Source organism: Gopherus evgoodei, chromosome 14, assembly GCF_007399415.2.
Source record: "Gopherus evgoodei ecotype Sinaloan lineage chromosome 14, rGopEvg1_v1.p, whole genome shotgun sequence".
Lineage (NCBI taxonomy): Eukaryota > Metazoa > Chordata > Testudines > Testudinidae > Gopherus > Gopherus evgoodei.
Window position 1 is genome coordinate 17031934 of NC_044335.1, and position 14563 is coordinate 17046496.

The window sequence follows — 14563 nt, forward strand, 5'->3', positions numbered from 1 at the left end:
ATATTCAGAAAAGATCTGGAAAAAAGGGGTAAACTGAGGTGTCAAAGTTTACAGACGAAGCAAAATTACTCAAGATAGTTAAATCCAAAGCAGACTGTGAAGAGTTACAAAGTCTCACAAAACTGGGTGACTGGGCAACAAAATGGCAGATGAATTTCAATTTTGATAAATGCAAAGTAATGCACATTGGAAAACAATCCCAACTATACATATAAAATGATGGGGTCTAAATTAGCTTTTACCACTCAAGAGAGAGATCTTGGAGTCATTGTGGACTGTTCTCTGAAAACATCCACTCAATGCGCAATTGCAGTCAAAAAAGCGAACAGAATGTTGGGAATCTTTAAGAAAGGAATAGATAAATATCATATTGCCTCTATATAATTCCATGGTATGCCCCCATCTTGAATACTGTGTGCAGATGTGGTCACCCCATCTCAAAAAAGATATATTGGAATTGAAAAAGGTTCAGAAAGGACAACAAAAATGATTAGGGATATAGAACAACTTGCGTGTGAGAAGAGATTAAAAAGACTGGGACTTGATAGATATGATAGAGGTCTATAAAATTATGACTGGTGTGGAGAAAGTAAATAAAAAAGTGTTATTTATTCCTTCTCATAATCCAAGAATTAGGGTCACCAACTGAAATTAATAGGCAGCTGGTTTAAAACAAATCCAAGGAAGTATTTCTTTACACAATGCACAGTCAACCTGTGGAACTCTTTGTCAGAGGATGTTGTGAAGACCAAGACTATAACAGGATTGAAAAGAGAACTAGATAAATTCATGGAGGATAGGTCCTTCAATGGCTATTAGCCAGGATGGACAGGGACGGTGTCCCTAGCCTCTGTTTGCCAGAAGCTGGGAATGAGCGACAGGGGATGGATCACTTGATGATTACCTGTCCTGTTCATTCCCTCTGGGGCACCTGGCACTGGCCATTGTCAGAAGACAGGATACTGGGCTAGATCAACCTTTTGTCTGACCCAGTATAGCCGTTCTTAAACATTCCCCTTTGCAACTCTCAGCCCTGGTCTACACTATGGGGTTAGGTCGAATTTAGCTGCGTTAGGTCGATTTAAAAATGACTGCGTCCACACAACCAGCTCCATTCCGTCGATCTAAAGGACTCTTAAAATTGACTTCTGTACTCATCCTCGACGAGGAGAGTAGCGCTAAAATCGACCTTGCTGGGTCTAATTTGAGTTAGTGTGGACGCAAATCGATGGTATTGGCCTCCAGGAGCTATCCCAGAGTGCTCCATTGTGACTGCTCTGGACAGCACTTTGAACTCCAATGCGCAGGCCAGGTACACAGGAAAAGCCCCGGGAACTTTTGAATTTCATTTCTTGTTTGGTCAGCCTGATGAACTCAGCAGCGCAGGTGACCATGCAATCCCCCCAGAATCATAGAGCATAGAATATTTCTTCGCTCTCCCTATCATCTCCGTCCTTGAGGTTATCGCAGATTAGAAGACAAAAAAAACATGTTTTCCGAGCTCATGCAGTCCTCCCACACTGACAGGGCACAGTTTAATGCATGGAGGCATTCAGTGGCAAAGGCCAGGAAAAAATTAAGTGAGTGCAAAGAGCAGAGGCAGGACACGATGCTGAGACTAATAGGGGAGCAAACGGACATGATGAAGCATCAGTTGGAGCTGCAGGAAAGCCAACAAGAGCACAGACCTCCCACTGCATCCACTGTATAACCACCTACCCTCCTCCCCGTGTTCCATAGCTTCCTCGCCCAGATGCCCAAGAACGTGGGTAGGGGGAGCCAGCCACTCCACTCCAGAGGATGGCCCAAGCAACAGAAGGCTGTCATTCAAACAGTTTGATTTTTAGTATGGCTACAATAAGCAATGTGGCCTTGTCTTTCCCTCCTCCCTCATCCCACCTGGGCTGCCTTGTCCATTATCTCTCTCTCTTTTTAAATTAATAAAGAAAGAATGCATGGTTTCAAAATAATAGTTACTTTATTTTGAAGGGGGGAGAGTGGTTGGTTTACAGGGAATTAAAATCAACAAAGGAGTGGGTTTGCATCAAGGAGAAACACACACAGCTGTCACACCAAAGTCTGGCCAGTCATGAAACTGGTTTTCAAAGCCTCTCTGATGCGCAGCTTGCCTTGCTGTGCTCTTCTAATCATCCTGGTGTCTGGCTGCTCAAAATCAGACGCCAGGCGATTTGCCTCAACCTCTCATCCCACCATAAACGTCTCCTCCTTACTCTCACCGATATTATGGAGCACACAGCAAGCAGCAATAACAATGGGAATGTTGGTTGTGCTGAGGTCTGACCAACAGCAACAGCGTGCTTTTATATGTCCAGAGGCACATTCTACCACCATTCTGCACTTGCTCAACCTATAGTTGAATTGCTCCTTACAACTGTCCAGGCTTCATGAATGGATCCCCAGAGCTCGTCACTGGGGAGCAGGAGTGCAGAGTTGCAAGGGAAGTGATGGAGCTGTACACCATGCTTGGACGTTGCTAGGAGCCGGGCAGGGAAGACGTTCCCAGAACCCACAGCTAAGCTACATGTCCGACAAGGACAGTTACCAGTCTTACTGCAACATCTGCTGCCAGGAGCACCCAGGAGAACCAGTACGGATCCCCCAAGTTTGTCACTGGGGAGCAGGAGTGCAGAGTTGCAAGGGAAGTGATGGAGCTGTACACCATGCTTGGACGTTGCTAGGAGCCGGGCAGGGAAGACGTTCCCAGAACCCACAGCTAAGCTACATGTCCGACAAGGACAGTTACCAGTCTTACTGCAACATCTGCTGCCAGCAGCACCCAGGAGGACCAGTACGGATCCCCCAAGTTTGTCACTGGGGAGCAGGAGAGCAGAGTTGCAGCGGAAGCAGTGGATGAAGACTGTTAGCAGTTCTACTGCACCATCTGCTGAGAAGGCAAGGAGCTGCTGCTGTGTAGCAATGCCAGCTGCTGAAGGTGTTTCTGTGTCGAATGCTTGGAGGCCCGGGTAGGGCAAGGTACCTCGGCCAAGGCAAAAGAGCAAGAGCCCTGGAGCTGTTACATATGTCAACCACAGAAGTGCTATAGGGTGTTACAGTGCCGACCGGACTGGAATGTACGGCTGCAAGACTTCTTCACCAGTGACAAAGAACAGGAATATGATGCACCTAAAATCTGAAAAGGCCAGCACGTTTCCCAGAGTCACTACCCTTGATAACAGAACATCAATGATTGCATTGGCTACTTGGATCACAGCAGCCCCCACAGTAGACTTGCCCACGACAGCAGCGGTGACGGTGAGCTGAGCAGGCTCCACGCTTGCTGTGGTAAGGCATCTGCACGGGTAACCCAGGAAAGAAGGCACAATATGATTGTCTGCCATTGCTTTCATGGAGGGAGGGGCACTGATGACATGTACCCAAAACCACTTGTGACAATATTTTTGCCCCATCAGGCATTGGGAGCTTAAACCAGAATTCCAATGGGCGGCAGAGACCGCGGGAAATGTGGGATAGCTACCCACAGTGCATCACTCCGTAAGTCGATGCTAGCCATGGTAGTGAAGACGCACTCCGCCAACTTAATGCGTTCAGTGTGGACATACGCAATCGACTGTATAAAATCAATTTCTAAAAATCGACTTCTATAAAATCGACCTAATTTCATAGTGTAGACATACCCTCAGCTCACCAAGCAACATGAATGCCTATAGCCTGTGTTGTCACCACCCTTTGGTTTGAATGGCAACCTGCTCAGTGTCAAGTTGTAATATACTGGCTGTGCAAGGAACTGTTATGGATATTATCCTCTAGCTCAGAGCCTGGCCAAGGGGTCTGCTAATGCTTCTAGCTCTAGGCGTTCTACTTGTAGTTGAAGGTCTGGGGTTCTAGTCCCAGATCCTTCCACCCATGTATCTGTGTATTTATAAGTACAGCTGGGGAAAAAAATTCCTACAATCTTTTTCCCACAAGAAAATAAAAATGCTGATTTGTTGAAATCAAAACTTTCTGTGCAAACATGTTGATTTTTCATAAAAAAAATTCATTTAGAAAAGAAACCAAGTGTTTCAATAATGTTGAAACATTCCATTTTGACCTTTCTATAATGGAAGGCTTTGATTTTTCATAGGAAATGACAGTTTTATGTTTATTTTAAGTTAAACTATATTAATTTTAAAAAAATCAGTCAGAATGTTTTTAATTTACCCAAAATGTTTTTTTTTTTTAAATGTCATGTTCTGGGATATTTCTAGGGGTTTGCTCTGATTTGAAACAAAAAAATCTGGAGATGTAAAAATTTCCCACGGAATGGAGATTTTGAATTTTGACCAGCTCTCTTTATACTGTAATGGTGTATTGGATTGCAACACAACATCCTCCTCCATGTTTGAAAGGAAGTTCCAGTACGTGTTTCCCCTCCACTAATGTTAATGGGAATTCTGTGTGCCTGTTGAGGGAAGAATAGAGCCCTTAATAAGCAATTACACTGATTGCTTTTTTTTAAAACTGAAGGTTCAGCTGACATACAGATAGGGAGCTTCCAGTGTTTCCAGGACTCTCAATTTTATTCCAAATCTTAGCATATTTGGTGATTTTCTTAAAGCCCCATCTCCTGGATTCATGGAGTTGTGGAAGATCTCAGTTTTCATTAAAAAAAAATAAGTTTCTAGCTTTCATAGTTGAGGAGAAAAGCTTGAAAAAGGGACCCAAGTGAATACTAAAGGCTTAGAAGCCAGAAGTCAATTGAAAAAAATGTATGAGCCTTAAGCCAAACTCATGATTTTTAATGCTTGGGACTGGTAAAATTGGCCAAAGTTTTTGACTGCATCTGAACTGGAACTCAGAAATAGGCCTCTCTCCAGTTTTGACTCTAACCCATAACCATAACAAAATTCAAAAGGTTGGGGGTTGGATCCAAATAAGTTAATCAGAATTCCCTCCCTGTGAAAATTGGAAGGAGTTCTGATTTTGGTTCTCTCTCATCAGAGTGGAGCTGCTTCTTTAACTCCACAAAGATGCTGCTTCAGTACATGTATACTCAGGAAATTATAGATCAGCGAGTTTGACCTCAGTCGTAGGTAGGATCCTAGCGACATTAATAAGGGATGAGATCACAAAACATCAAGAGAAATATGAGTTGATTAAAAACCAGCCAGCTGGGCTTCATCACAGATAAATCTTGTCAAACAAATGTGGTGGGGATTATTTTTTTTAAGGCGATAATGCACTGAGCAGACAGGCAAGCGGGAAGCGATGGACACAGATTTCAGTAAGACATTTGACACAGGGAGGCACAGTAGACTAATAGATAAGATTAGTAGGTACAGAATGTGCCTGGGAGATGGAGAGAAAAATATTACTTTGCTGTCCTATAGAACTGATCATGAGAAGATTTCAGAACATTGCCCAAGCAATTAATGTAATCTCATCACTCTCTGTGGTAATTAAATATTATTTCTGTTTACAGATGGGGAAACTGAGGCCTAGAGCGCTTATGCGACTTGCCCAAGGCAACAGAATGGTGCTGTGAATAAAACTGCCTAGATCCTTCCATCCAAAGATCTCACAACACATAGTAAAAATTATCTAGTTTGTTATGGTAGGTGTCACTTTTATTTCTAGTCTTCCATGGTGTCTTTCATAGCATGTGTTCAGACTTGGGAAGACATCTTGTGTATTAATTTTTGGTCATGCAAGAATCTAGGTAAAGGGAGATGTGAGAGTAGCAGGAGAGTTTGCTCTCTGCCTTGGCAACTGATGGGAGTTTGCTTCTTGGGAACCTGGCATTGGTTTGCCTGCATGCTGTTTTTGACCACCTCTGTTTGAGGACTGGAAAATATGTGTAAATAAAAGAAGTTATATTTAAGATACCCACACTCCTCATCACTGATTTCTCCTCCACTGAGAAGTCAGCCTGCAAGATCCTGAACATCTTCTACTGCTTGACAGTGAGGCTACAATACTATAATTTTACAGCTGGGGAAACTGGGACATAAAGAGATCAATAGAGCCAGGAATAACATGCAGGATACAGTCGTGGCTCACAGACCCCTGATTTAAAAACTAGACCACACTGTTTCAGAGCTAGGCATAGAGCACTGGGGACAGATCCAAAGCAATCTTTACTCTGGGTTTATTAACCCAAATTAAGAAATCTCTCTCTGTTTTTTCAGTGTAGACATACCCTAAAAGTTGGGTACATTAAAAGCTTGATTGCTGCTGACTTGCTTTCACCAGTATTGTTAAGATACTGTGACTGCTCTGCAATTCCCTTCTTTAGGAAGAGGTTCAAGCTTCAAAATGGGAATCCAACTCCAAATCCAAATGTAAATTTCAAACACCCAAACTCAGAGGTGGTTTAAATTCAGGATTTTGAGTTGGGCCCATCTGTGGGAAAGTTTAGCAGTTTTCCTAGTTCCTAAGAATCTGACTTCTCAGAGGACTTGGGGCTCAGTCCTTCTCCCATTGGAGTCAATGTGACAGGTGCAAGCCCTTGGGAAAATATCTTTTACCCCCTTCATAATGTTATGGGCCTGTCTTCTTCTGGGTCTAGTATTTTTTCTGCTTTATTTTCTAAATGTAATGGTCTAGTGGGTGCCAGATGTGTCCATGTACCAATCCTGGATTGGCCATTGACGTACTTACTGACTTCTGAACCGATCTGTGCCTATCTACCAGACTGTGTTCATGAAGTGTGTTGATAATGGAAAGTGCTTTAGAAAGGATCTACCAACTGACTTAGCCAGCTTGCTAACCTATCTCCCATCTGTAAAAATATAACAGTCAACAAGCTGACTCTTCCCTACCCATTGCTGTCAATTCCACACTATTTTTTATTGAATGGATCAATTCTCTATTTTCCATTGTATTTACTGATAATGTATTTGCAGATCTTTTTCATTTTTAGTGAAGTATTCCCCAGGTTGGCATCCACAGGCTCTTTCTCCTTCACTAATTATCCTTTTAACACCCCACTGCTTATTTTTTTATATAGATCTTTGCCCATAACTTTTTAAAAAAGCTATCAGCCTATTGCTTGCTCTGATCTGTTAATCCCTGTGGAACTGTGCTGGGTACTGGAACTATTTTCACTGATTAACTTGAATGAATCTCAGCTGGATGCCTGCCAAGTATTTCTTTAATATTTCCCACTTGCCTGTGGCAGATCCTATTGAAAAGTCACAGGGCTGGTAAAGAGAGAGCGGTAGGCATGCTCAGAGTCAGGGAAAGGACAGGAATCCTTATCTGAGCTGATCCAAACATGTAACCTAATGGAGGTTTGCTCTAAGGAATGATTAGGGTTCTAACGGCTAGTTCTACAGTAACTTCTCCAGTCCTGATATGCAGGAGTGACATACCCAGGATAATCTCCAGAATAGTAACAGAAAGACTCACACTAACAAACTAGGGAATCGGGTAACGGCTAGTCTGTTCCCAGCTCTGTCCCCAACCTTGAGCAAGTCATTTCACTGTCCTTTAGTTCATAGTTTCCTTATCTGTAAAGTGGGTATAAGGACACATCTCCTTTGTAAAGGGGTAGCTGTTCTCTGGTTGAAGAGTGCTATATATTAGCATTATGTGTGTTCTAGCACTAAGAGGGATAGTGAGATTTTTCACTGAAATAAATCTGCCTCTGAGGGGCTTGAAGGCTTCCCAAACATTAATTAAGCCTCAGCATACCCCTTTGAGGTAAAGAAATTGCATGAGCCGTGTTTAATGGTTGGAGAAATTGAGAGAGAGAGAGGTTGTCACTTGCCAGAAGTCACACAGAAGTTTAGAAGCAGAGCTTGAGCTAGAAGTAAGGTGTCCCAGTTCACAGCCCCCCTGTTCTTACCACCACGTGTGCAAACACTTCCTGAGCGTGCTGCACAATACGCAGCACAATACAGGTCTCTTTCGAAGGGCAGGAAGAAATGACTGTGTCAAATGAAAATGAATTAACAGCACAGGCGGAGGTTCACAAGGAAAAAAGATTTATCAAATAGTTCTACAGAGATGATAAACATTAGGGAGAGCCTAATGGAGCAGAACTTTTAAGTGAAAAATTATGAAAGAGAGAAACCAATTTCAAGGTAATGCTTTTTATATTTATATAGCTTCTGAAATGAAACCTCGATTTTTGCTTTCTTTGATGGGTAGTGTTGCCCACCTGGACGATCCTGTGCAGACTTCTGTGCTTGGAAAAGTAAGAAGCTGTTTGCTGTTCTTGGAGGCAGCTTGTTTTAATGAAGCAGTGTTGTCTGGAGGTTAGAGAAGGTGACAGAGCCAGGAATTCTTGTGAACTAAACCCGCCTCTGCCACTGTTTCACAGTATGACTTTGGGAAAATCATTAACCCATCGGCCAGACAGATTTTCAGTACATGTGCAAGCAACTGCATGTTTAATGTGTACAGGCATTTTTTGTACACACTATCCCATTAAATAACCAGTTGGATATGTAAGTGACTATTGTATGTGCAGTTGCAATAGTTATGCATGAAAATGTATGGACATCTTTGCATATATAAAACATTGGCAAAGTGTGTGTGCGCATCTCTTTCTAATGACTAGTCCACTATAAGTTAACAGGTTACTGCTACTACTACTATTACAACCCAAAGGCTTTACTCCGTTAACTCACGTAATAGAGATTTATGCTGCAATTCAAGCTGTGCTGATGACTCACACAGGCAATACTGAAAGTTCTTATAATGGTGAAAATAGCCCTTAGCTACCTACGTCACAGTGGGGTTGTGAGATTCCATTCATTAATGCTTTTGTGGTGTGGTGACATGTTATATATGTGCTAAGAGTCATTACTACTGGCCCTGCAAGTAGGTGTGATTATCTTTTATCACTACTGGGCCTGAACGCTCCCCCAACATTATATTATCCCAACAGGTAGTCTAAATATAGGCCTTCTCCAGTACCCCAGCATCCAACTGCAGGGAGGAGATAGTTGGCTGCATGTGGTACCCAGCCTTTTGCTGCCTTGAGATATCGTCAGTATCAGAGACAGCTGTTTGGCCCACACTCCAAGTCATTAATCCTGGTTACCCTGGAAATAGCTCCCTCCTGATCGTCTCCGTGCTTCCTTGTATGCAGAATACACCACTGGCTAATTTTTCATTTGCCTGCAGGACAACCCTCCTTTCAGCTCAGACAATACAGACTCAGTCATGTAGTTCTGGGCGCACAGCGCTGCTGCCTTGTATTGCTCATGACTCCCTCCCAACCCCCTTGCACGCCTGGCTGTCTGAGCCTGTCGGGATGCAGTGCTATTTCTAGTCACTTGCACATTCATGACACAACCTACCCATTTGTGTAACAGGAGTTGAGTTTCCATCTCCTGCCGCTGGCCCCTCTGGATCTTGTGTTCCCACTTGCATTTGTTCTGCCTCACCCCACTTCCCAGAGCCTCTAGCATCACAAGTGAGTGACTGTGGGGACTGAGGTCTTGTCTACACTACTGGGAGCTCTAATTCCTCCTCTCCCGCCTCCTCCACAATTGTTGGGAAGCTGCAGGAGGGAAATCGCATCTCACATATTGTGAACGGCAAGACCTAACCCCCTGGCCCAGAGTCTCCATCTTCTCCCACTGACACAGATCGATGATTCAGACCCATCTTTAGAGTGAATAGCTTTGCCTTCATGTTCTTTTGAATACAAAATCCCCAGAGTTCTTTCACTAGGGGAGTCCCAGCTCCCTGCGCTTTGTCACATTGTTTTGCTGCTGTCATCTTGATTATTGATGAGAACAGTTTGTAGTACATGATGCTTTATTCGGCAGGAATAAGCTAGGTTTACATGACAGCTTGAGCAGAGAGTGAGTGTCCCTGTCCCCTTTGCATGGCATTGGGCAGTATGCACGTCCCCCTTCGTCCACACAGCCTGGCACTGATTCATGGTTCTGCAGACAATTCTCTCATTTGCATATGAACAAATTTGGTTCTTTCAGGCTTCACTACCTCCTCGGCTTGCAATGTGCTTTCATGCTCATGTCATGGAACATGTTCCCACACCATGGCTGTCAATTACATTTTGTGTAAGCTAAACCTTGTTTTTCCTGCAGGGTCCCCTAATGACCTGTTTTAAACCTCTATCGCTGGATGAGTTGTGTGCTCTGATAAATAAACAGATGATGATAATAGCTTTCTATCCAGGGGTCTTAAAACACATTACAAGCAATACATTACACCTTCAACACCACTGTGATGCAGGTTGTCATCAACCCATTTCACTGATGAGGAAACCGAGGCTCTGAGAGAATCATAACCAGAGATGGCAAATCCTAGCCAGTCCCCTGTTGCTGAGGGTTATTTTCTGCAGGACATTTAGCTGTGCTTTGGCCAGTAGAGTTTTGAGTGGCTATGCCAACTCTTTACATTCCTAGTTATTTCCTTTTGTCCCATGCCGGGGACTGCTCTAAGTTACTGCAACCTGTCTGGGTTCTGAATAGACCCTGCTGCGGCCCAGACATCAAACATTATGAATATTCCCTTTCCCATCCCTGGCTCTTCATCCGCCTCAGGAATGCTCCTTACAGTGGGGCTTGCAAGAGGGAGCAGTGTAAAGAGACATTATTGGCCCTATGCTGCTCCTCCACCTGGGAAGTTAGTTCTTCACCCACGTCTTGTGCCTCATTTGTTATCCCTCATAAGCCATTAGAGCAGGACCCAGCATCAGCAAAATTAGTCCCTTTAATCTTTCTTCATAACTTAGTTCCTCCAGGCCCATAAGCATTTTCAGCTTAACTTGCTGGATGTCATGCTAGAATCAGAAGCAAAGACAGGACTAGAACCCAGGAGTTCAGGCTCCCAGATTAACCATTACATATCACTTCCTCTAAACATAAAATTACCAGCATGCTTGTTTGTATGTACATAAAAGGACAAGTGATTTAAAAAAAACACTTTGGTACTGATCCTTCAGTATTTGAAACAGGGTATTTTGTAAATTACAAGTTTATCCCAATTATAAATTTTATATGAGAGATCATTCTCACAATCTTTGGAGCAAAGCCAGGTTCTTGTAGCTACAGAAGAGACTTTTATTTGTGAATAAGTTCATAATGAGACCAAAAATGTATCTTGTCTTTGTAAGATGTCAAACTGGGAATTTTTTTTTCTATTGTTTTCACTGGAGCTAAGATTCTTGATCAGCATTCCTGGTCTAGAAGTATTCTATGCTGTATGGGGCTGGTATTTGAAATGAATTATTGTGTAGTCTTTTTTCTCTACTCAGGTTTCATAGTAAACTATACCTTCCTTTCATCACTATCTTCGTAGGCAAAATTTTCCCCTTTTCCACTTCCCACTCTCTGGCATCTGAGAAGTGAGATGTGAAAAAAACCTCAGCACATTTTATTTAAGCTCAATGATTTTAAGGGGTAGCCATATTTTCAAAAGTGGGAAATTTAAGTTGCAGCTACAAAATGTGCACAGACCTTCAGCAAAAACACATGTGACTCTGGAGATGCACATTTGTTTTAAAGACTCATATGAAAAAATTTCCATAAGAGTTGTTAAAGTACTAGTTGGTGCAATCACAGTCATTATGGGTACAAATGATGCACATGTGCAGTTGCTGAAGTCCAGATTTTGTATTCAGGGTATTTAGAAGATGAAGCCTTCATTTAGAGGTTAAGGGTAGAACTTTCAGCCCTGAGTTTTATTCTGATATGAACTTTACATTTTCAAAGCACTGCATAACAACTAATTAACCTCCCCCATCCTCAATGAAGTAGATAGGTGTTATACTCATTATACAGAAGAGTAAAATGAGCCAGAAAGGTTGAGTGTCTTACCAATGGCCATGAGTCAGTGGTATAGCCAGGATTAGAACTCAGCCATACCTAGCTCCCAGCTCAATATTTAACGTGCTAAACCCCATGGCTTTCCTTGGAGAACTAGTGTTCCTTAATGTTTCATTTTGAACATTTTACTGATTAAACCTTTGAAGACTGTGTCCTAATCTTTCACTTGTCCAGTAGTCTAGAAGGCACCAGCAAGGGCAAGAGTTAATTTCAAGACCTCCCACACACAAAAATGCGCTGGTTTCTTGACAGTTTTCTAATGGAAATAAATGAGTTTCCTTTTTTAAAGTCAAACATCTGCTCAGTCTCTAGTCACGTGAAGTTCTGAGCTGTTTAGACTCAAATTCATTCTTCATGTGGAGGGTTGTACAAGTATCCCTGGATCTCTGAAAAATCCAGCTGTACTTGCAGAATGTAAGACTGAGGAGTTTTTTAAAGAATCATTTTGTTACAAGGAAATCATATCAGAGACACATGGTTTTACTTAAGTTGCAAGTTTTTGGGGCCTGGAACATGCCTGTCATTCATCTGTAGAGTGCTGTGCAAATCTGTTGGAACGATGCAGAGTTTGATATTCTGGGGCTAATTTTTGTTTTGGGTATTGAGAGTTTCAATTGACATTCAAAGATCACAAGGTATGTACACCCCTGTGCAAAGTATGTCTATGATTCCATACCCAGGGCAAGGAAAGCTATTGTCTAATGTTTAGGGCAGGAAATTGGGATTCAAGACCCTGTTCCCTATTCTTCTTTGACCTTTTGTTAATTAATTTCTCCATCTGTAGAATGGGAATATTAACTTACTGAGAGTTGAAAATTAGTTAGTTGCTTGTACAACTTTGGGTAAGTGCTACTCATCTCTAAATGTTATTAGTGGTATAAGTAGGTCAAGCACCGCTATAACATACTTCAGCCACTTTCATACGTAGTATCCTCAGGATGTAGACAGGGAAATGGAGATTAACTTGCTCAAGGTTACAGATTCAGAATTCAGGAGTCTTGTGATAAGGCCACTATGCCACATGACCCTTTGCCTGGGGAGAATGTCACAGACAGTTATACCTTAAGGCAACAAGAGACCTTATGTCCTGCACACACATGTCCAAACACTGCATGAAAAAGACCATTCAAATAAATAAATGCACAGGCCTATTTACAGAATAAAGTAATAGGAGGCTGAAATTTTTCCACATTGTTTCCCTAAAGTTAACAAAAAAGGAGCTACCATAAAACTTAAAACTGGTAAAATTTAGGAGAAAACTTGTTCTCTGAGACTGAAGACTCAAGACTTTTCATGAACAAAGATGCACTCCGCATTTTCCCACTGCAACCAAATGCATTCCCACCAGCCACAAGTACATAAAACTACAGAGACGTGACTGCAATGTGTATCCCTCCTAGTAGGCTGGGTGCAGGCTATTTGTGTTATGCTGGGAAAGTCCAGTTAGACTCAACATTAAAGCCAGCTAGGATAAACAAGCCTGTAGCAGTCAAAGAGGGCCAAAGAGATCATTAGTGATTAATCAAATAATGATTTGTTAATGATGAGTAACAGTAAGTAAATTCCCCACAGACATGGGAAATCTATAGATATCAAGCTAATCTCAGCCAACCTGATCAGCTGCAATGTACAACCTTTTCTGACATGTAGTGAATCAATGCTTTTAACAATGACTAAAGTGCTTGCAAAGGAGTGCCAGATAACCTCATGTAATTTAAAAATAAAACATGTGTACAACCAAACCACTGAAATCCAATAATTTCACAAATTACCTCCCAGCCATAACACTATAAAACCCCTTAATGCAATTCTGGGATCCTCACCTCCTCCCTTCTTACACTAAAAATAAAATAAAAAGAACAAATCCAATAATAAACTGGGGAGGTAGGAGGTACATGGTACATGTAATAAAATGAGCACTAGATGCCTCAGAGAGGGGTTGGTAACACATGGAAGCCTAATAGCATTTTTATACAGCTAAAATGGCTTGCAAATGTGTGCAATCCATGCACAGGTCTCTCAGTTCAAGAGACAGAAGCAGGGAACTCTGCCTTGCTCATTTAAGCAGCCCAGGTGGATTGAAATGACTGATTAATTCACTCTCTGAATGACAAAACCCATAAAGGTATGAGTTAGGACTGCAGTTTATTATAAAACCCTCTGCCAGAAGGCTGCCAACGTGATTATTTTATAATGAAACAAAGTTTGAGAGAAAGGATCAGATCCAGAACTGAAATCTGCCCATTAAGATTTTTTTCATCTAGGGGACTGGATGGGTCCAAGGAATTGGTAATGGCCAGTGGAGTATCTGACCTTAAGGCCACCAATACACATGCAGCATAGGTCAGTATGGCACCAACAGTGTTACCAACTGTTTGGTAACCTGTATCCACACCACCAAAGACCATCATAGTGATGGTAGGTGGCAGTTTCCAGTTGCAGCAGACAGGCTGAAAACTGAAGTTACAGTCTAAGGACAGTTAAATACTTTGTCCCTAGGAGAGCTCCCCCTGGGGAACCTCACACTTCTGCTGTACCCATTCTGGGAATGACTAAAGGCCTTTGATCTCCAGGGATGCACAGTACACTGTACTCACTGTCAACACCCACCCGCACCAGGCCCTTCTTGCAGCAAAGCAGAGCATAATGTAGCCTGAGCTCCCCCAACAGCTGTTCTGGCCCTGCAGTCATCTGCACCTTCTCATCACTCAGCTCTCCAGCCAGATTACCCTCAAAAGCTAGGATTAAAAGTAAAAGTCCAGCAAACAGTATTCAAGACAAGTCTGGACTCA